A 24702-nucleotide genomic window follows, 5' to 3' on the forward strand; every position below is an offset into this window, starting at 1 on the left:
AGAGGGAGACCCTGGAGCACATTTACCTTGAGTGAACCAGGTTATAGCCCCTCTTTCAGTTCCTCCAGAACCTCTTGTTGAGGTTTTGGCTATACTTCTCCATTCACCTATTAATTTCCGCACACCCCATCCGTGGCCCCACAAAGTTGTGGGACCTCCTCCTGGCTATGGCCAAGATGGCAATTTATAAGACCAGGGAGCAGAGGTTGGCTTAGGTAGGTGCCAGTTTTCGTTCTAGCATCCATTCATGCATCTGGGCAGAGTTCTACTGGCGGCATCTGCTGGCTCTCTCAAGACCTTCGAAGAGCAGTGGAGGCTGACTGGAGTTCTCTGCTCAGTGTCCCCATCCAGTTCCCTCGTTTTAGTTCTTTGACCCTGTAACCCGTGTCTATTTTCTTTTTCTTTGTCCCCCAGAATCATTTGGTGTTCAGGGTTCTTTGGATCCTCCCTATAGGATGAGGGAGGGTTCTTTAGATGTGGGCGGGCATCTCCCAGACCCCAATAGGAGCACTCTTTCATATCTCTCTGACCTGACCCTGTCACAGTATTGAATATACTACTTTCCTAGCAGTAGCCAGGAACTTTTCTATTAGCAAAACACTATTTAAAAAGACAAAATATTTGGAGGATTAAGAAAGTGCACTTTTACTTTACAGTAGTTTTAAGATGTGGCTCAGGGACTAGGTCTTAATATAACTAGGTAGGATGAATGAAAGTTATGGCTCTGATGGCTGTTGAATTATGTGCGGTAAATTTCTAATCTTGTTCTCACTAACTACAGAACCACATAACCAAACTTCCATCACAGTTTGGAGTCAGGTTGTCAGACTTAGCTGAAATACCAATGTGATAAACTAACCTTTCCCCTTAACTTAGTCTTTATAAACTTGTGGTGATAGTATAATGTTGTATAAGGAGAATCACTCTAGTGCTGCCTATACTATTTCCTTCCTTCCTGTATATTTATATATATAGGAGATTTCGGTCTTCAGGGCTTGTTGATCTGATACTATTTGCAAATTCTTATTTCAATAAAATTGAATCAAAATCAATATAACCAGTAGGCATAATTAGGAATATAATCTGCTATTTAAGAGGTTACTGTATTCATGAAATTAGTCTTACTTAAAGTCAGACTATAAAACTGTTGTTTCCAAAAAGTATGTAATCTCTTTCGGTATGTCTACACTAGCCCTCCAGTTCGAACGAGGGTGGCTAATATAGGCATTCGAACTTGCAAATGAAGCCCAGGATTTAAATATCTCGAGCTTCATTTGCATGTTCCCAGGCAGGCGCCATTTTTAAATCCCTGTAGTTCAAACTGACTGCCCGCGGCTACACACGGCAGTTAGAAGTTAATCCTAACTAAGTCCTTAGTTCGGATAAACTGTTACACCTCATTGCAGGAGGAGTAACAGTTAATCCAAACTAAGGATTTAGTTCGGATTAACTTCTGACTGCCGCGTGTAGCCACGGGCAGTCAGTTCAAACTAAGGGAATTTAAAAATGGGGCCCGCCTGGGAACATGCAAATGAAGCCCGGGATATTTAAATCCCGGGCTTCATTTGCAAGTTTGAATGCCTACATTAGCATCCCTAGTTCGAACTAGGGGGCTAGTGTAGACATACCCTTCTATATTAATGCAGTAATAATTTATTTTTATATTTCTTCAGAACTGCAAGTCAGTAACCTGACTTCACTAGATTCCTACTGACTCATAGCAATTTTAAATTCTCTTGACAAACTACAGTTAGTTGCTATTGTAAGTGCATTTAATTTCATTATTTTCTAAGGAGAAATATTGTCTACATTGCATTAGGAGTAGTGAATAAACAATGTTTTTATAATGAACTACTGCAATTGCCTAATGTTATGTGTCATAACAAGCAGCTACCTTGTAAATATTGTCTCTCTTTAAAATTTAAAATTTTTATCAGTCATTAAATTATTATTAGCTTAATGTGTATTTTGTAATAAGATTCAGTTGGAAAAATTGGGTCATCTCAAGTAAATGATACAATTGGATAAATATTACTTAATATAAACAAAAACAACGTTTTCTTAGCTAGAGAAAAAATCTACATGAATCAATCAATAATTTCTAAATAATTTTAAAAGTATATTCAGAAAGAAAAATGTTGTTCTGCCTAGCAATGCTTGTAGAATTCTGTCCATATTCCTTATGTGGACTGGCTATATTCCTAGTTATGTTTTTAATAGATTTGGCTGTGACTTTCATAAGTAGACCGAGAACCATTGCTCTCAGGTGAGTTGTAACAGAAAAAATATGGATGTGGCAGACTATGAGGAGAAAAGGAGGTAAAATACAGTTTTCCATTATTATATCAATTATATGAATTATAGGAACGCAGTTATGGAACTTCTGCTCATATTGTTAAAAATTCACAGGAATAATTGGATTGGTTTCAGCAGCACTTCTTGTGTCAGTAAATATTGCCAATGTGAGCCCGGTGATGGTCAGAAACATTCCTTAGATCTGATTCAGCTCCCACTGAAGTCAATTGGAATCTCAGCATTGACCTAATGGGTACTAGACTTTGGCCCCTTAGCATACGAGAAGGCAGTACTTCCATGTGCTGGACCATACCTTCTTTCTTCTACTGCTGAAAATCTTTGAAAATGTTAGCACTCTGACACAAAAATTTTATGTAAAATGCTGTAAATGGTGCCGATTCATAAATATTTGCAAACTCTTTATATATTGCAGCTTTTCCTTATCCTTAGATGATAGGAGTAGCGATATCCAGGAATGAGTGATATTTGTACTAGCTTCAGAGGGGTAGCTGAGTTAATCTATAACTGGAAACATTTTAAAAACAATGAATAGTCTAGCAGCACCTTAAAGACTAACAAAATATGTAGATCAGGGCTACTCAACTTGGAAGCCCCAGGGGCCATAATGATACTCACAGCACATGCTGAGGGCCTCAACTTAAGTGTGGTTGCATGTACATGCAAATATAAATGCAAATATATGCAAATAGCTTCTTTTACACTGATGGGTATGACTACAAAGCACTTCCCACAATGCCCCAGCACTCCTGGTACCTCCTCCATGGGGGCTAGAAATGCTGTCATCTTGTTCCCATCTGTGCCAGTCAGCCCATCCACTTGCATCTTTCATTACTCACTCTGCACAGGAGACACCTTGCTGTTGTGGCATGTTCCCAGTTAAGCCCATGTTCAAAGGATCACACCTGCAAGCCACAGGTTGAGCCTCGCGTAAACCCAAACTGCACCACGGGCTTCATTTGCAACTTTGAATGCCTACATTAGCCTCCCTAGTTTGAACTAGGGGGCTAGTGTAGACATACCCTTACCGTTTCGATTAGTATAATAGGAAGGGGTTTTGTATGTGTGTGGGAGAAGGATTTATTAATACTTGGTAAAACAGAAGGTGGTTTTAGTCTCTCCAGAATAAACAGTTTTTTATTCAAATGTGACAGCTGCTGAAAATATATATATAGCCAAGAGAGAATCAATTCAAAAAGGGAGTTCATTTAATATTTGTAATTGAATTTCACACTTCTATATTTCAGGGGAAAAAACGTGTCAGCATGTATAACTTAGTATTATAAATTATAACCATAATTTTAGCAAAATAATTTGTTCTCTCAGCAGTTAGGAACCAGTTTCAGGTTATTTTGTTACTGTAACCTGCAATATAAATTTTGTATTGTATGAAAGGGAGAAGCTGGGGGCTCTGCATTTATACTAGGTAATTGTCAGTTTCATCACGCTTAATGACTTTTTTTTCTTTATATTGATCTGAATGTTGAATTTTCATTAGTATATGTGCAAAGCCTGTAGTGGGATACTAAATTGTCTTTTTTACTGCATTATCACTTAATTCATTTGCACTCTAAGAAAATAATTTGAAGATGTAAAATAGCATAAGGCCTAGAATATGCGGCTCTTTGAATATATAATTATGAATTTAAACAAGTTACACTTAACAAATCTGAACTATCGCTAGCTCAGGTTCACTTTTGGCTTTTGCAATTCTAACATTTTGTCTACTCCTGCTCTAGCACCAGTGAAGTTCCAATAGTGAAAACACTCTTTTGGGCAATATATGGGAGATGTACCACTGTTACTTTGTACTGTTCAGAACAACTGGGAATGTGCTGCATAACCACTGTAGATGCCCTTTGGGAAGCAAAAATCCCAGCCAACTCCCACCACCTTCTCTCCAAATGTAGATTCAATATTCCTAATCATTCACTTTATTTTCTGCAAGTGAGATACTTCAGGCCTAAAATTGTAGGAACCCTAGGAAAGGCTTAAACGAAAGTAGAGAAACAGACTCAGGCAAGGGATTTGTGCAGTTATGGACAAGCTCTTTCCACTCTCTTGGTATTTCTCTTCCACTTAATCCACAGCAATGTAGTAACTCTTACCTGAGGAATCTTATTTAATTTTAGCTACCACTGTGCAATGGATTCACCATTTCCTAGAAAGATGCATATATATTCCTTTATACTCCACAAATATACAAAACACAAATGATATAACTGTGATGTTGATCTTAGGAATCTGTATGTGTAGATGTTATCTTATGACCATGAGTGGCTTTGCCAGTGTGAGTAGTCCCATTGACTATGAGCTGCTTGTATGTATAAAGTGTATACAGGACTTATAAAATAGATATTGGATCTCATTCTGCTGTTAGAAGAGCCTGAGTGTTCAGGCCCCAAAATATGTGGATCATTCTTCTTCCATGCTAAACTTTGAGACATTTTCTGGATTCAAAGGATATCCATGTTGGGCCCCCTTCACCTCTCTACACGGCCACCTATCTTTCATACTGCCCCATGTCAGCATGGACATGGCAAGATAGAGTTTCACAGAATCATGGGGGATCCTATTCAAGCCCTGCCAAAGAGTTTGCAGGGCCCAAGGCAACATGGTGACAGTAGGGCCTGGCCAGGGCAGCGAGCAAGCGGCTTGGCGAGCAGCTGCTGGGCAGCGTGGGGCCCTGAAGTCAACTTCCTTGCTCACCTTGCCCTAAGGCTGGGCCTATTCTATGCAATTTACTGCACACTACTTACACTAACTTCTTTCTTGGTCAAGAGGGAGATTCAGACTCTAATCTTCTCCTGCATCTTTAGGCCTTCTAGGTAGTGGAAGGGAAAGAGACTCATAGCATAGAGTTAACTTTCTCCCCCTCATAACTTCCATATTCCAGACCTGCAATCTTTAATTTCCCTCTTCTTTCAGAGTACTGGTAATTTGGAACTCAGTATAAGTAGAGTTGAATCAAAAACCAGGAGCTGGTACAATCATAGGAGAACAATCAGTTGCAGAGATGAGGAGTGGTAGTTGAGTCTGAATGGAGGCAGAAGGGCTGCATCTACACTGGCAAGATTTTGCACAAAAGCAGCTGCTTTTACTCAAAATCTTGCCGCCTGTCTATACTGGCCGCGAGTATTTGTGCAAGAAAACTGATGTTCTACTGTATGAAATCAGTGCTTCTTGTGCAAATACTCTGATGCTCCCACTCAGGGATAAGTCCTCTTGAGCAGGTGTTCTTGTGCAAGAGGCCAGTGTAGACAGCTAACATCAATTTCTTGCGCAAGAAAGCCCAATGGCTAAAATGGCCAACGGAGCTTTCTTGTGCAAGAGAGCGTCTACACTGGCATGGATTCTTTGTGCAAAAGAAAACCTTTTGTGCAAAGGCACATGCCAGTATAGACGCTCTCTTGCACAAATACTTTTAATGGAAAAACTTTTCCATTAAAAGTATTTGCGCAAAATCATGCCAGTGTAGATGCAGCCAAGGTGTTTGACATTGGGCGCTAGGGACTGTATGTGTTCATGGGATTACAGAGATTATCCATGGACATGTGTCATGATCATGGAAGATGGCCAGCTGCCTGGGGACTAAGGGGTTAACTATGTCCCTTACCTAAGCCAGGTAGAGTCAGCCAATAAAAATGCAGATAGGAATTTCAAACTGGGACAAAGGAATTTTTGAGGTTTTCCCTCCTTTGTCCCTGGGCAGTTTCTCTCCAGTTACTGAGGGGGACAGACATCATGTTTCTTTGCTTTAGTCTTCACAGCTGAGGACATTAGGGAGATTCCCAAATCTGCCCCATCCTTTGTGGTTGATGAATCTGAGGAACTGTCCCGGATTCAAGTGTCATTAGAGGAGGTTTTGGAACAAATAGAAAAACTTAATGTTAATAAATCTCTGGGACTGGATGGCATTCATACAAGGGTTCTAAAAGAACTCAAACGGGAAATTGCTGAACTATTATCTATGGTTTGTAACCTATCGTTTAAATCGGCTCCTGTACCTAATGACTGGAAGGTAGCCAACGTGACACCAATATTTAAAAAGTGCTCTAGAGGCGATCCTGGCAATTACAGACCGGTAAGTCTAACTTCAATACCGGGCAAATTAGTCAAAACAACAGTAAAGAATAAAATTGTGAGGCATGTAGAAGAACATAATTTGTAGGACAAAAGTCAACATGGTTTCTGTAAAGGGAAATCATGTCTTACTAATCTATTAAAGTTCTCTGAAGGGGTTAACAAACATGCAGACAAGGGGGATCCAGTAGATATAGTATACTTAGATTTTCAGAAAGCCTTTGACAAGGTCCCTCACCAAAGGCTCTTGTGTAAATTACATGGCCATGGGATAAGAGGGAAGGTCCTTTCTTGGATTGAGAACTGGTTAAAAGACAGGAAACAAAGGGTAGGAATAAATAATAAATTTTCAGAATGGAGAGGGGTAAATAGTGGTGTCCCGCAATGGTCAGTCCTGGGACCAATCCTTTTCAACTTATTCATAAATGATCTGGAGAAAGGGGTAAGCAGTGAGGTGGTAAAGTTTCCGGATGATACTAAACTGTTTAGGATAGTCAAGACAGAAGCAGACTGTGAGGGACTCCAAAAAGATCTCACCAAACTGAGTGATTGGGCAACAAAATGGCAAATGAAATTTAATGTGGATAAGTGTAAAGTAATGCACATTGGGAGAAATAACCCCAACAATATGTACAGTATGATGGGGGCTAATTTGGTTATGACAAATCAGGAAAGAGAGCTTGGAGTTATCGTGGATAGTTCTCTGAAAACTTCCACACAGTGTGCATCAGCAGTCAAAAAGGCAAATAGGATGCTAGGAATTACTAAGAAAGGGATACAAAATAAGACGCAGAATATCTTACTGCCCTTGTATAAAACTATGGTACGCCCACATCTTGAATACTGTGTACAGATGTGGCCTCCTCACCTCAAAAAAGATATTTTGGCTTGGAAAGGGTTCGGAAAAGGGCAACTAAAATGATTAGGGGTTTGGAACGGGCCTCATATGAAGAGAGTTTAAAGCGACTGGGACTTTTCAGTTTAGAAAAGAGGAGACTGAGGGGGGATATGATAGAGTTATATAAAAACATTAGTGATGTGGAGAGGGCAGATGAAGAAAAGTTATTTATTAGTTCCCATAATAGAAGAACTAGAGGACACCAAATGAAATTAATGGGTAGCAGGTTTAAAACTAATACAAGAAAGTTCTTCACACAGTGTGTAGTCAGCCTGTAGAACTTCTTGCCAGAGGAGGCTGTGAAGGCTAGTTCTATAAGGGTCTGTCTACACTACAGCACTAATTCGAACTAACTTAATTCGAATTAGTTAATTCAAACTAAGCTAATTCGAATTAGTGCATCTAGACCTAAAAACTAGTTCGAATTAGCATTTTAGCAATTAACCGAGGTTAAGGATGGCCAGAAGCATTGCCGGCAGGGCATCAGGTTAGGACTTAGAGCGTGGAGCTGCTGTCTCAGGCTAGCCGAGGGCTGTGCTTAAAGGGACCTGACCCTCACCCCAGACAGACAGTTCTCAGAGGTTCCCTGCTTGCAAAGCAGTCCTGGCTTGGAGTGCCCTGAGTGCCCACACTCAGCACATCACAGCACTCGGCCATCAGCCCGGCTGCACTTGCCACAGGCTGCCATCCGGAGGGGTGGTCAATCAAGGGGCTTCAGGAGAGCTTCCACCCCAAGAAGCCCACAGAGCCACCCCAGTCCTCCCCATCAGAGGCTCGTACCCCATTCCTCCCTCACCTCCTTCCACTTACCCCTCTCTAGCCCCCCTTCCTGATGTACAAAATAAAGGACACGTGTGTTCAAAAATAGAAACTCTCTTTATTGAACAAAACTCAGGGAAACTGGGAAAAGGAGGTGGGAGAGGGGAAGAGAGAGGGTGGGAGAGGGGAGGGCAACTAAAATTATCAGGGGTTTGGAACAGGTCCCATATGAAGAGAGGCTAAAGAGACTGGGACTTCTCAGCTTAGAAAAGAGGAGACTGAGGGGGGATATGATAGAGGTCTATAAAAGCATGAGTGGTGTGGAGAGGGTGCATAAAGAAAAGTTCTTCATTAGTTCCCATAATAAAAGGACTAGAGGACACCAAATGAAATGAATGGGTAGCAGGCTTCAAACTAATAACAGAAAGTTCTTCACAAAGCAAAGAGTCAACCTGTGGAACTCCTGGCTGCAGGAGGCTGCGAAGGCTAGAACTAGAACAGAGTTTAAAGAGAAGTGAGATAAAGTCATGGAGGTTGGGTCCATGGAGTGGTATTAGCCAGGGGGTAGAAATGGTGTCTCTGGCCTCTGTTTGTGGAAGGCTGGAGATGGATGGCACGAGACAAATGGCTTGGTCATTGTTTCGGTCCATCCCCTCCAGAGTCCCTAGTGTTGGCCACTGTCGGCAGACAGGCTACTGGGCTAGATGGACCTTTGGTCTGACCCAGTATGGACATTCTAAGCTCAGAGCTCAGGGTCGGGGGTCTCAGTGGACCACCTTGATTTTCATGCAAACCTGCTCCCGGGTGGCCAGGTTGGCAGCTATCCTGCCCTAGACGGCCACTTTCCTGTGCCTAGTGCGGAGGTCGTGGATGAGGTCCACGATCTCCGCACTAGACCAGGCAGGCGCCCGCCTCTTGCGGACCCGGGCAGGCTCCCGGGAGCCGCCAGCCTGGTCCCAGGAAGAGGCGGAGGGCTGGGTGGCAGCGGGTCGCTGGTTCGTGCCGTGCCAGGTGCAGGGTCTGCTGGCTGGGTGCTGGCAGCCTTGCAACTGGCACAAACAGTGTAGCCAGCCCATGCCCCTTTAAGGGCTCCGGGCCCGGGAAGGGGGCAGTAGAGTTTGCCTGGTGTTGGCCAGAGTGGCCACCAGGGCAAGCTGGGGAGGGCTAGCCTCCCACTAGTTCGAATTAAGTGGCTACACAGCCCTTAATTTGAACTAGCTAATTCGAACTAGGCGTTAGTCCTCGTAAAATGAGGTTTACCTAGTTCGAATTAAGCGCTCCGCTAGTTCGAATTAAGTTCGAACTAGCGGAGCACTAGTGTAACGTCTGTTAGTTCGAATTAACTTTGTAGTGTAGACATACCCTAACAGAGTTTAAAGAGAAGCTAGATAATTTCATGGAGGTTAGGTCCATAAAATGCTATTAGCCAGGGGACAGAAGTAGTGTCCCTGGTCTCTGCTTGTCAGAGGCTGGAAAAGGATGGCAGGAGATAAATCGCTGATCATTGTCTTCAGTCCATCCTCTCTGGGGCATCTGGTACTGACCAATGTTGGCAGACAGGCTACTAGGCTAGATCGACCTTTGGTCTGACCCAATACAGCCGTTCTGATGTTCTTATGTTATGTTCTTATGGTCTCATGTCTGTCTCCAAGAAAAGACTCTTCACTATCTGTAAGTAGGTTAAAGTTTAGATAAATCCGTTAGGTTTTATTGTTTTATGGTTTGGGAATGGGAATCTGATGTCTGTGCATTTAAAAATGGGGTTTTCTCTTTTTTTAAATTAAGGTTTGGCCCATGGTGGAATTCCCCATGAGTTTATTAATTAGTGACTTTTCCATCTAGTCACTATGCTTGTAACAGGAATATTGTGGTGACAATAAAAGTTATTTCTCTTTTCTTTTTATTAACCTGGTATTGGTTAACTTTTTGTGTTCTGGTTTTTACTTTAGGGATGAGATTTCCTAGGTCTCTCCCTGGTTTCCTTATCATTATTTGGGTGGTGGCAGCAGATTTTTATCCCTAAAATCTAGGTTTTTAAAATTTTGGGGGGAAGTTTTATACCAAAGCCTGGAAAGATAAGGTTTTGGGGTACTTTTGCGGGCCCCCACTTCTACATATATCATGCCAGAGTGGGGAAGAAGCCTTGACAACATGCCAGAGAAATAATGTGTGTGTGTGGGGGGGGGGGGGTATTTGTGGGGGCATATGGGTAAATAAGGGAAATGTGTTTGGGTCAGGAAATGAACTATAGGAAATACTTCCATTACTGGTCTTAAACTCTTTACCAAAGAAATGGTATTTCTTGTACTTGGTCAGAAACCTGGTTTGACCAGCCCTGATATAGGATAGCAACTTAAAAATGCTGAGTGTCTATCTGGAAGATTATTATAGCTCATTTAAAATGAAGGGCAGGAACAAATAATCATAAGAAAGGATGGTCAGTAAATTAGAAAATGCACTCGAGAGTCAATCAGCTGACCTTTACAATGGAACCACTTCAGTGGCATACTCATATATTATTAACCTGACAATAAAGCTTTGTGTCAAAAGTTAAAGTTGCTGGAGAACAGGCAATGGAGTTGGCTATAAAACAACTACTTTAACATTTTTCCTGGCATATCCATTTGTGTGTTGTTAGTATTTATCTTTAGATTTGCATGCTGGAATTGGAAACCAAGAGATTACTTGATGCAAGCTCCTTATCCATTAGCAAAATGTTTTCCTTATGTTTACATATAAAAAAATCTCAACCTCTAATGAGAAGATCTCTTGCATTTAGCCTTGCTACATAAATAACTCAGCCAAAACCCTGATGATATGTCCCTTTGCTTACATGAATTACATCTAAAAGGGTCATTTATAATCCTGCCTTGTTTTCTTCTAACTACAACCTAAAATAAAAACTTGGGATGCCATTTTAGTAGGGTGCTTGCAAACAGTCTGCTGTGTCTGCAAAATGTTTTCACTGAAAAAATTTTTCTCCACTCAGGCTACTGTTCCTTTTAATTTGACTGTTGGTGCTAACTGAGTAGATCTCTTTAAGACAAAAGTAGTTGTTTAAATGCTTAACCATTTATCTTTCCAGATTTCCTGAATGGATTATTTTAATAGCTCAAGGAAGTGATTAAATTTCTTGTGTTCAATACAATAGATTAAAAAGCTGTAATTTTACCCTCTGTTCCCTTTCTCCTTTCCATCTACACTGGACTTTGAAATAGGAGACTACATTTCTAATTTTACTTTATTCCTCTAGTCATTTCCCTCAAGTGGACCTGTGACATCAGAGTAGCCTAGAGCTGGCTCACAACTCAGTAGGCTTTGTAAATATCCCAGCATGAGCCAAATTTGGAGATAATTGATTAGGACTGAGTGATTAAGTAGTTAACAAGAGAGTCAACTCCTCATCTGAGTACTGGTAAATGAGAGACAGGAAGGGAATGGAGGACTGACCATCTCTCAGGTGCTACAAGTGCCAAAGATACAGGTATGTAGCAAATGTTTGAAGAGGGAAAAATGAGATATGGTAAGTGTGGGGGAAAGCATGCCTATGAAAATTGTATAGAGAGGGTGGCAATCAAGTGTAGTAACTGTGGTGATAATCACAATCTGACAGATTGCGGGTGTATTGAGACAAGATAAACTAAACAGATACCAAAACAAAATTATTAATAATACATTTGATGCAGAAGCTGTACAAAGACTCTCAAAATATCAGGGAGAGAAGGAAGAGAAAGAAAATGAGCACTGGGGCCTGCAGAGACAGAATCACTCTGTAAAGAAAATGGTAAACACCACAGACTGAATAGATGATGATATACTAGCACAGGGCAGGGGGAAAAGAAAGGTTTATTGCCTTTAGTGATACAAGTGATGAATTGCAGATAACAAACAGGAAAAATCAGAAAAAAATAAAATGTATAGCAAGGGCAGCAGAAAAATATCTGCATGTTGGCAGTCTGACAATGAACTGGATTCATGTGATTTTTAATGGGGCTAATAGTGAAACATGAGTAATATGGGGATCACATGGGTAAGATGGGGATCTTGTTGGAATGCGCATAATAAATAGCAGATGATCAAGAATGAAAGGAAAATATCTTGGAAATAAACACCAAATCAGATATTACATGTATCCTGGAACCATGGCTGATTAAAATTCCAGAGTATACTGCCTTTACGCAAGATCAAAAACTAGCAAAAGGAGGAGGTATTTATACTTTGATAAGGGAAAGGTTAAACTACATAACAGCAGAGAATGAAGAAGTAGGTCAGGAATATAACACTTCTGACATCCCAGTGCAAAACAGAAATATTCCTGTAAGGATTTATAATATCTATAAGCCATGTGGGCATTCAGAAAGCGCAGAATTACAAGAAATAGCAAAGAATACTAAAATACCGTATATTACATGTGGAGACTTAAATAATTGGAATACATTGTGGGGAAGAAAGACAACTGACAAAAATGATTCATACTTAGAAAAGTTCATTGAAAAGAAGCTAGTTATTTTAAGTGTTGGAATCCCAACTAGTTTTAATGCAGCAGCTGGTAGTTTCTCTAGCATAGGCCTGGGAATAATAACAGCAAACATTGTATGTAGATGCAGTTGGAAAATATGTAAAGAAGGAGTGGGGAGCAATAATTTCTCCATTATTATTACTTAGCTCTGAAAAGTAAGATTGAAAATTACCCATCTGGAATTTTAAGAAATCCAAATAAATATACAGAATGTGTGAATGATCTTTTTGTAAGTGATGACAGATCATTACAGTGACAATTACAGATAATTACAGTGACAATGTAATATAATGATTAATAGCAGCAGCTACTATAGCCATATCCAAGGTATCGAAGTACCTCAGAACTAAAAGTTCACTTTCATGGTGGAACGAGGAATGAAAAATAGAATTTAAAGAAAGGAACAAAACATATACAATAGCAAAAAAATACAACAAATAGCAAAAATCTAAGGAAGTATAAAATAAATAAGGCAATAGCACAAAGAATTAAAAATTTAAAAGAGAGTTGGGGGCAGAACTATGGGTTGATAAATAGAAATACCGGGACACCAAAAATATACAGGCAAATTAGAAGAATGACTGAAAATAAGACTAAAAGCAGTCACATTCTGGATCTTATAGAGACTGACAAAATAGTAAGAAGTTCCAATAATGAAAGAACAGAAGTTTTAATAGGGACTTTCTGATTAGTTAGTTATGGTGAAACTCAAGATGCAGTTTTCCACTAAAATAAAATATTTGTTAATAAATTACTTTGGGGAGCAAATGGAAAAACAAAGCCTTAATCAGAACATTTATTGATTATGGCTGCAAGCTTTTGGGACAGCATCAGAATCAGAAGATAAAAAATATTAGATTTAATGCAAGCCCAGGCATGATGAAATGTGTGATATGTGGATGTAATACAGTTAACGTCAATGTGAAATGAATCTAACTTTCTGGACCAAAACTAATGGGGATTGGAATGATGAAAGTATCAAACAAATGTATGAGGACTGTTGGGAATTTGATAGACAAACTATAGCACATGATATTACAGCTCCACATGCCATTCAATTTCAAGTGTGAATGCAGAAATTGAAAGACCTGGAAAAGCTAAACAAAGTCAAAACTTTGTCATGGGAGAATTAGTTATGGATGAGAAGTCACATGTCCAACAGTGGATTTTGATTTAGATGGTGCTTGGTCCTGGGGACTGGATTTGATGATCTCTCGAGGACCCTTCCAGTTCTAAGTGTTCTATGATTCCATGACTATATGATTTATTTCATAAGATGAAGGTAAAAAGAGACACAAGATATTAAAATGAAATATACCAATATATAGATGAAAAGTAAAGACATTTTTGTCAACTAAATACGGATGGTTGAAAAAGATATCAAGAAGAGCAGGGACAGCATATTGTATACTAAAAGTTAGAATTGATACACGTAACATAATATGATCTTGTAGCTGTCATGATAGCCAAACTAGTAGCATTAATGCTAGTATTATATGGGATCTGGGTTTTCTGCCCAACAGCAATGGTCTTTTTTTAACTCGATCTCACTCTTTATGGCAATGAAAAAGGGTATCTCAGTATGGGGAAGTGATTTAATCAATGAGATTGTATTTCTAATAATTAGTACAGATGGGGATACATCTAACATTAGTTTGTATCCCAATACACATCGGGATAATGGAATGAATTGGTGCACAAAGCAGCTAAAACTGCTGTAAGAAATGAAAGGATTGACACAAAAATTGTTTCTTCAATAAACAGGAATTTAAAAGCCTAGTAAAGAAAGGTAAGAAGGGCAAAACACTTTGAATTAATAAAAAAATAGGAATAAGATTTTTTTTTCTTTTAAAATTGTACCCTGGAGATGAGCAACATACTTCTGGGCTTCAATTGGGGAAATGAAATGGGGTTTTTTAGAATACTAACTGGCCATTGTGGCTTAAACTGAAGTCTTTTTACAATGAATAGACACAAAAATGGGCTGTGTACTTTGTAAGGTATAAGAAATAATTTATTACTTTTTATTGGTATATTAGGACTTTGATAAAGTAAGCATACCCCAGTGCTTCTTGGGGGTCTAAGTCAAGGTAGCGTGTCCACATTAAGGATATGTCTATGCTACAGAGAAGATTGAAGCTGCCGCTGTCAATCTTCCAGGGTTTGAATTAGCAGGTCTAGTTAAGACAGCTAATTCAAACTGAGAGGGGCAGTCGGGTTGATGCTGATAGTCCTGCTTCCATGAGGAGTAAGAGGAGTTGAAGGGAGAGTGTTCTTCCTTCAACTTCCTGCAGTGTAGACTGTGTCAAAAGCTGAGTTAAGGTACATATCTTAATTCCACTTTGTCCTGTAATGTAGATGTACCCAAGAAGCTAAGGATTGCAGAGAGACCTCTGGAGCAAGATAAAGCTTGGGAAACTTCAAGGCCAGGTCTACATTGAAGGGTAAAATTGACTTAAGATACTTCAACTCCAGCTATGTAATTAACATAGCTGGAGTTGCGTATCTTAAATCGTGTTTTGGCACCATCCTTACAGTGGGAGGTGCAGGAATGCTGGCGCCAACGGAAGCACACAGTTTGAATTTGTGTATCTTCATGAGATCTGCTAATGTGAGCCCTAGAAGATTGATTGCGACAGTTTCAATCTTCTCTGTGGTGTAGACAAGTCTCAAAAAATAATGTATGTAAAATACACTATGATGAACCTATGAGAGAATGGGTGAGGACTGCTTGCAAGGGTTAGGAAGTGTGTCCTGTGACAAGGCTGTTTAAAATAATACATTAATTAAATTTTCTCATCTGCTGGTAGTTGTGAAGAAGACAGAGAAAAATATTGCTGACTTTGAGCAGAAATGCAGGCATTTGTTTCTGAACATTTATTTAGCTAGTTATTCCAAGAGCTGCAACTTTTTCATGCACAGCATGTTAATATAAAAGTCCTATTTTTTTTTGCAGTACTGTATTAATATAAACTAATAGCTGATCACATAGAGATTTTTAAAAAATCTTAAGCATCTATTGTACTATATTATGTCATTGTCATTGAATTCCATGTTTCTCAATAAGTACTGTTGGTTTCTTGTGACCTCTTTTGCAATGATAAAACCAAAGGGGACTGGAAATAAAATGCTATAGTTAAATATATAATTAATGACCAACTACATCTGGGTAATTAATTAAAGCATAGCAATAATACAGTAACAGCTGACAATTTAGAAGTTGGATATTGCTAACTGCTCCTAGAGAACACAACATTCAATTGTTTATCTTTAAAGATGATTGAATTCTTTATACATATTGAAATAATAGATGTGAACATGGATAAGATATAATGCTGATGAAGGCAATCAAAGGAGAAATGTATCAGGGTTACTTTCAGTCTGACACTGACTTGCATCTATCATTACAATATTTTGTTGTGAGTCTGTTAAGATTTGCTCTGTTGTCCCTTTCTGTGTCTTTCTGCCTATTGTTCATTACTGTCCTTTTCACGGGCTACGTCTAGACTGCAAGCCTCTTTCGAAAGAGGCTTTTTTGAAAGATACTTTCAAAAAAGCCTGTTTCGAAAAAGAGCGTCTAGACTGCAAGCAGTACTTTTGAAAAAGCAAGCAGCTTTTTCGAAAGAAAGCACCCAGGAAGTCTGGATGCTCTCTTTTGAAAAAGCCATGTTTGCATTCAAGAATGCCTTTTTTTCAAAAGAGCACTTTCGAAAAAAGGCGTTCTTCCTCGTGAAATGAGGTTTTCCGCCATTGAAAGAAAAGCCGTGTTCTTTCGATTTAATTTCGCAAGAACGCTGCTGTAGTCTAGACGCAGGTGAAGTTTTTTCGAAAAAGGGCTACTTTTTTCGAAAAAACCCTAGAGTCTGGACACAGCCCAGAAGATAACTTTGTTTTTCACAACTGGCAACATGACCAGCATTACATGGCTACTTTGTCTTCTGCATAGTCTTCAAGATGTCTTTCCCTATGGTTGGTTTCCATGGCTCAGTGCTCAGCCTTAGACTTCTATTAATTGTCTGTCTCATTTTCATATCAATGTGTCATGATTGTCAGTAGAAACTTGCTAATTTTTCATAAAGCAAAAGGTGCCGCTTTTTTTATTGATAGCATCCATCTGTGTCTTTATTTATTGTGACTTATGAAAACACGTTGGTGATTAAATCTCAGGTTCCCAGGCACTTATACAAATATTAAAAATTACAATCAAGGATAAATATTTTTTGGACAAATAAGTTTTACCATCCAGATCAATGTCAAAATACTTCAGTTTACATTTCCATGTACGTCTCTTTGGCTGACACCAATAAATGTTGAATATTTTCCAAAACCAAATTACAAAATGCAGCAATATTTCTTATTTACAATTGGTTAAGTTCAATGGAGGTTTTTGTTTGGTTATGATTGCTTAACTTAACATGGTTGCACTTCTTCACAAATGTATTGGTAGGAAGGCAATTATTCAGAAGGGGCCTATCAGATCAAAAGAATTCAGTAATTATCTCTCCACAAATATCTATTTTCATGATTTACTGAAACAACTCTGAAGGAAACTATTTTAGAAGAATATTTTCCCTTCCTTTTTGAAAGCAAAAATATCTGGAGAGAATTTTAGAAGAATATTTTCCCTTCCTTTTTGAAAGCAAAAATATCTGGAGAGAATTTTAGAAGAATATTTTCCCTTCCTTTTTGAAAGCAAAAATATCTGGAGAGAATTTAACTCTGTATTCTAAATTCTTTCTATCACTTACATTGAAGCCATTGGTGTCATGAGAACAAAATTTGGCCCACCATCCAATATTATTATTGTGACACAAACTAGCAAAGCAAAGCAGTTCAAGATTAAGCCTGTTTGTCAGGCCATAATATGTCCTGAGTGTGATAGCATATATATCACACATGCGCAAACCATGACACCATGGCTTGAATCCTTAAATAATGGGCTCAGGCCTTAGGTGCGGCTGAAGGTTAAGGAACAGTGATAGTCTTCCACCGTATTTCTGTCCCTTAAAATGTTGCCATCATAACACTTGGGGGCCTTAACTCACTGGATTTATCTATCTATCTAATTTTGAAAACATGTTTTAAAGGCACATTTATTTTCAAAAAGTCTGATTCTTTTTTTCAGATGTTACCTAAGCTGATGTGAAATAACACAATACATTTGGGGGATACTGGTAGACTCCATTCTAACAGTTTCTGGCATCAGCAAAATTTTTAAAAGGACTTGAGCAAGTCCTAAAAATAACCATGTGAACTTTATAGCTTGGGCTGGAGTTTAGGCTCTAAGTGTAGGTGGTCAGGCATGCTTGACAGCCTACCACAACATCCACACAGGTGTTTATAGTGGGCTACCTTGAGCCCCTGTAGCTTGAGCCTGTCTACTTGGGCTGGAAGACTCACTCCTATCTTCATTATAAACATATCCTTTGTATGGGGGGATCATGTCACATTTGTGCTAGGGACAGGGGCAGAGTGCATGGTGCTCCACCTGATCTTCAGCTGGTACAGCACTCTCACCTGCAGGCAGCCCCACTTCAAGTTGTTCATAGAGTCACTTCAATCCCTGGCCAGCCCAGGATCACAGGGGCTGATAGCTGGCTTACAGCAACAGACCCAACGGTCTCCCCAATGCCCCCGTCCTTCCCCAAGATGTGCTCAATTTAGTCCTCAGCTGCACAGGGTTTAATCTAGTGAATATTTTTTCAAAACTTTATATCATTAAAACAAACAAAGACTAATGACTATATATTAGTTAGTTCAATTTTGGTTGTACCAGCTGGGCCAACACAATTTTTCCTTGGCTTCACACCAGAGGAATAAATAAACTAGGACATGAGTCACTGACAAAAGAAGAAAAAAAGACTGATTTATTTATTATTCACTAATCTCTAGGGTTTTAGTGTCATTCAATGTTAGTGTGTATCGCAAAGATATTACTGAACACTTAACAATTCAAAAAAGTTACTGTCATCATGAGATATGTGGGTAGCTTGGGACCAACATCCATAGGAACTGATTTTAGATGAGGCTTCCACTTTTGCCTTCTCAATTAGTTCTGTGTGCCTGCACACGAATGAGTTTATATGTGCCGAAGTGGAAATGGTCATTTGAAAATCTGGTTTTTCTGTCATGGATACATCTCATTTTTAGACTAGTAAATCAAATATTGGCCTTTTTAATGCATAAGTTTGATATGCAGTAACTTAGAATCATTTCTACTCAACATCCCCACTAACCCAGCCCAATTAGCTGAGTCAGATTAGAAGCCATTAAAGTGCCCCAAAGGCTTTCTGTCCAAACTGTTGTGAGCCTTAAAATTTAAATGTCAGCTTCTCTGAGAGAGACAATGAGAGAGAGACAAGATAGGTGATGTCATATCTTGTATTGGGACAATTTCTTTTATAGTTGTTTTGAGTTTCTTGCATGATCTCGAGGCAGGATTACTGTTTTTTAATATTTCTGGTGTGTGGGAGTATGTGATGATTTCTTATTTGAGATAGCGATTTCCAAAGCATGAGAGATACAGGAGAGGGTTCTTCATTTTTTCTGAAGTGTTTCCGCAATGCTGATTGGCATATTTAGCACTTTAAGTAGTGGTCAGAAAGTTATAGATGATGAATCCTTTGGGGATGATGATTTGTTCAGTTTCTCAACAAGTCACTGATAAGTTTTGCTTTCTTTTTCTTCATGTTGTGGAGTTTCTATTTCAGAATGCAAAATTCATTGTTGTTTGCTGTTAGCTGTGTGGGTCCCAGGATCATAGAGACAGAAAACACTAGAACTGGAAGGGACCTCGAGAGATCATCAAGTCCTGTCCCCTGTCCTCACAGCAGGTCCCGATACTAGAATACTAGAGAGACAAAGTGGGTGAGCTGATGTCTTTTTCTTATCTGTAATAAATTTGGTCCAATAAAATATATTCTCTCGCCCTCCCGCCTTTGACTCTCTAATATCCTGGGGCCACCATGGCTACAACACTGCCAACAGTTTCTCTTGGAATACTTGTTAGGCCAAAGTCCTGGGAAAAAAATAAAACATTTCATTTAAAAAATGTCAGAATGGATGGAATACTTCAGTGTTGTTGAAACATTGTTGATTGTTTCTAAATTAAATTTCATTAAAAAAGAATATGATCCTGTAGAAAACTTTGACAAAATAGAATTTTCTGATGGAAAAAAAAAATATTAACTTTGAAAATTCAGTTGGTTCTTCTTAACAAGTATGTTACACAAAATATAAAATTCATACTAGAACATACGGGCAATAGAACCATGGGAGGGGAGGCAAAAGGGCCATCCTCCCCCACTATTAAAAAATATGAGGGCCATGCCAACTCGCTTTTTAATATGGGTATAGTAGCCTCAAGCAGGTGTGGAATGATGGTCTGTATTTTGCAGATAATATAGGTGATAAGTCCCCACTGGCAGGGACTTATCTTTACCTGATAGGGGACCTGAGATGGGCCTTATCCCCCACTATGGGGTTCCTTCCCCTGCTCCTCCTCTTTGACCATCCCTCCCCCCCCCTCCCCCTTCTGCTGAGGCCCTACATACTTGCCAGGCTGAAAGCAAGAGCTGCAGCACTTTGGAGAGCCCTGGGCCCCATGTGCAGGGGAGTAGACACAGGACAGCAGCTGCTTTCAGGCAGATAGAGGTTCCAGGTCTTCCTACAGCAGCCAAGATTCTGAGTGACTCTTAGCACTGCCCAGCTCTAATGTCTGACCTAGCCAGAGTGTGCAACTTTGGGGGGGGATGAGCCCTTTGCCTACATGTCATGGCCCCATTTGGAGAGGTTCACATCACCACATTACTGACAAGGAACAATAGTTATATTCCCCAGCCAAACTGTAAAAGATGGGGAGAGGTGTCTTGTGGCCTTTTTTACCCTAGGCATGCTCATGGAGGACTGGCCATGATCTGGCCTATAATGCTTTGTTTTATAGGCACACTTTGTGAATCATGCTCTGATAGCTTCCTGTTTTAAGTCAGTTTATTACATGTATATTTCTATCACCAATGATTTCAAGAGCCCTCCCTGGACCATTTTAATCTGTCAGCAGGGCTATTGTATCAGCAAACTTTAGAGAAATAAACGTTAATTATCTGAATTTTTTTTTCTCTGAAGATACATAAAAACCACAGCTTACATCTCAACATACTTCCCCAAGGTGGGCCTAAAAGTTAAGCTAAACCAATACAAATGCCTATATATTGGCTTAACGGTAGCCACGCTAGGAGGTTGTACCAATTTAACTAAATCACTTCTTTCTACTAATTTAGTTCAGTTAGTAGAGAACCTTTCTTTAGAAAAAGCCCTGTATCTCCCTGAACAAGAGCAACAGCAGTAGGTATGGTGTGGAACCAGCTGCAGAGTGAGGAATAATTGTGTTTCTTTGCAGGAATAGACTTAAAATAATTTGTGCCTTATGTAGACTAGGGGGGGAAAAGTATGTTAACAGAGACTGAATAACACTTGGTAAAACTCTGCTGTAGATAAATCAATGTGTACTTTATCATGTGCTAAGATGATTGAGTTAAAGCCTGAGGAAGTCTACAGTGTGCTTTGTCTACATTAGACTTTTCAAAAATGTTTCTAACATCACATCTCTTAATTCCTCAACAAGGCCCTTGGGTACCAGAAAGTCACAGAACCAATGGACTTTCAAGACAGATTTACTATATCCCCCAAACCCATTCATAATTAGATAATTCCTCATTCTTCAAATATCCTGCTGTCATGGTTACCGTCTGTGCACAGGAAAGTTGACTCCGGGCACATACATGCATGGAAAATTTGAAAAAATGCCAGCATCTTATCAGAAAAGCTGCTACTATAGCAGCAGGAAGGATTAATTAATTATTTTAAAATACAGAGTGAAACATCTGTTTAAATTATGTTCTGTCAAATTACTTTTGTCATAAGTTTTTTAAAAACTTAGAAGATTGCACATCATTAATTTTGCGTGTCCTATGTTTAAAGTAGTAGAGGGTGACTATAGTTTTCTATATATTCTTATAATTATATCTGTAAGCCCTCAACCCAGATGAACACCCTGATCCTCCAAATGATGATTTTCTCCTGCCACACCTAACAAATGAAGCAATAACTCAGTAATGAGACATCTAACCTTCCTGCAAGAGCACCTCTAGCCTCTTTATATTCCAGCTGCCAAGTTCCCTCTTGTTGGAAAATTCTTTTATGGGACACCCTGCAAGTTTACATCCCTCTTTTTCATGTAACTGAAGCCCTTCAATTTCACAAGTGCATGAAATATTCCTAAACCCCTGAATATGCATCTTCATATCTTCTGGAGAATATGCAAAGACTGATCCCCGGCTGGCATAAATCAGCATTTCTGCTTTGGAGCCAGTGGTGCTATGCTACTTTATATCAGCTCAGAATCTGGCTCTCATCTCCAAATTTCCCTGTGCTATGTATTCAGAAACTGTTTAATGTTCTAAGTAAGTAGTAACAGGCCTTGGAGAACTTCACAGTAAAGAAGCAGTAAATTATTTCTTTATATGAGATTTTTGAAAATACTGGATTACACTCTGCTGTGCTACATTGGTAGAAATCTGCTGTTCCAGATTCACACTAGTGCAACAGAGCAAAACTTGGGCCAAAGTACTTAATTATTAAAAATAGGGCATTTTGGTTCTATAGTGAGTTAGAGCATCAGCCATTCACATTCACAGAGCCAAAATTTCTGTTTGGATTGCTTTGTTTGCCAGATCCTGTATTTTCCTTGGTGAACGAACCACTGAAATTTTCAGGCACTATTGGTAATGTACTTGTAGACCAAAGCCTATTTAAGTTGACTAGAATTAAATTAGGGGAGTATTAACACCTCTCAAGGACAGTTGTACACAAAACAAGTTAAACATTTGATTAATTCACCTAGAGAGAGAATAGAAGAAGTTCCTCTCAGTTCTACTCACAAAGATCTCAGCCATAGGAATTTGTCTGTAATGACTAATGAAAACATAATGATGAAAAAGGAAATGAAAATTATTTTTTAGAACTTTGAGTTTTAAACAGGTTATATCAAAACACCAGTATTGTATACATGGTATCTAAAAATAAATTATTAAATAATTATTCACATAATGGTGCACAGCAACTCATAAGATTAGGCTCAATTATTTGTAACATTGATTGGGTAAAAGAGCACTAGACATCTAAAAGGTTTCGTTGGCTGTTTGATTGATTTTGTTTTCTGTGAACTTGGTTTAAAAATAATACTTTGAAAGTTTCAAGTGAATATTTTCTGGCCTCTTGTAAATACCATTGTCAGTGAATTCCTTAAGATGACATGTTGCCTTTTGTTCAAACTGTTTCTGCTTGAAGAGTTCATAGGCATTTTTGTAATGTCTGAACTGCTTCCACTCATGTGGTAGACTTTTGCCTCTAGGGTATAGTCTTGTATTGCACTCAATCTTCTGCAGATCCAATTAACATTTTGGAAAGATAAAAACCTGGGTAAATTCCCTGTTTCTAAAGTGGAAAGAGTAAGACAAAGGAAGCAAAACTGTTACATTATTGTTCCACACAGCACTATTATTTTTGTTCACATACATTTACAATTTAATGGTTTAAAGTGAGATTTCTTGCTTTAGACTTTTAGTGTTAGTGAATCTAGTTATAGATTACTCCTCTATCATGAAGTTTTCTCCATTAAGCTTCTCTTCCATATTATTCTAGGGGATATGTCTACACTGCAGCGTTTTCCCAGAAAAACTATACTTACGTCTACACTGCTATTGCTTTCTTTTGACAGAAAGTTGAATGAATGCAGGAGTTTTTCTGACAGCAGTAAACCTTTTTCTACGAGGAAGAAGTCTTTTTCCCAAAAAAACTTTTTCGTAAATAGGCGTGTGTGGACGCAGAAGAGGGAGTTCTTTGAAAAGAAGATGCCTCCAGAAAATAACACAGGTGCCCTGGAGGCCACTCTGTCCATACTAATCACAACTAAAATGCAAGATAGCATCCAATAAATGTGGATGCTATCTTTTGAGAAAGTACATTGCTTTTTTGTTGCACTTTTGCTGTGCGGATGCTCTCTTTCAAAATAAGCTTTTCCAGAAGATCTTCCAAAAGAAGCTTGCAGTCTAGACATAGCCTAGGCTAAAAATTGTCTTATTTTGATATGGTTTTCCTTCTTTCCCTCTCCTTCCACAGTTGCTGAAAATTCATTTTCCCTAATAAATAAGATAAAGCCAAATGCTTACCAGTGTTGAAACAGATACATTTTTTCTTTAGCACAGTCACAATGTTATTTAAAGATTTCAAAACCAGTTAGAAAAGCCTGCCTAATTTGGGAATATTAGTATATTACAGGTAAAATAATGGGACATGTTCTAGTGATATCTGATGAAAGTAAAATTCTAGTCCCTCTCCCGCTCCTCCCCTTCTACTAGGATGTAACATATATCTGACCAGACCTTTATATGTATAGTAACACTACTAAAAAAATCTGCTAGTATTTCTGCACATTATAATTTTAGGCAGTACAAATCATAATGCAGCACAGCTGTTACAATTGGGGGGATGTAAAGATCCAGTGATTTCTTTACTGTAATCCCACAATACTCCAAAGACACTTCACAAGATCCATGTAGATTTTTTGCTCTGTTGATTTAAAATAATTTCTTTGGTGTAGAGAAACTGGTGGTGACCTCTGTAAAGCTGTACAAGTGTATCTATCCTCATTACTTACTTTCAATCACTTAGAACTGGTGGAAATTTCAGGAAAAAATTGTCCAGGTTTAGTCTCTGCTTCAAGATGATTTTGTTGATTCATGATAGTTTGAGCAAACCCTGGTCAGCCCTTTTGGGAGCAGGACTCCTTTTAAAAGATTAAGCTATTTATGTCTTCTGTTCCCTGCAGCTTGGCAAAGCACAGAAGACTGCACTGGGGAGAAAACAAAATTTCATCTTTTATGCTAGGTCTACTGACTTCTTCAAAGTCTAGGAAGGGAGAAATTCTCAAGATGTGTAAGAAAATGCAAGGATCTCGCAGTGGGGGAATGTTTCATGCAGTCATTTTTGGTGGATAGCTCAACTAATTGATAGAATTGGGGATGGGATGACTTACTGTGCTAACATGTCTGAAGTATTTACTCTGTCTAAA

At 38.9% G+C, this 24702-nt stretch overlaps 1 protein-coding gene across 2 annotated transcripts in view; it reads left to right on the plus strand.

The window, feature by feature from the left end:
* The window catches only part of GABRB3 (gamma-aminobutyric acid type A receptor subunit beta3), a 161870-nt gene that overhangs the window by 13062 nt on the left and 124106 nt on the right, over nt 1–24702 (plus strand). The window contains exon 1 of one of the 2 annotated variants that reach the window (XM_075916435.2): nt 11453–11537. The exons of the other annotated variant lie outside the window; for it this stretch is intronic. The gene's annotated coding sequence lies outside the window, so the exon portion shown is untranslated. Of the gene's footprint in view, nt 1–11452; nt 11538–24702 lie in introns of those variants that run through there. 2 annotated transcript variants of the gene reach the window in all.

The sequence above is a fragment of the Pelodiscus sinensis genome, chromosome 1 (assembly GCF_052426305.1).
Source record: "Pelodiscus sinensis isolate ZL-2025 chromosome 1, ASM5242630v1, whole genome shotgun sequence".
In the NCBI taxonomy this organism is placed as follows: domain Eukaryota; kingdom Metazoa; phylum Chordata; order Testudines; family Trionychidae; genus Pelodiscus; species Pelodiscus sinensis.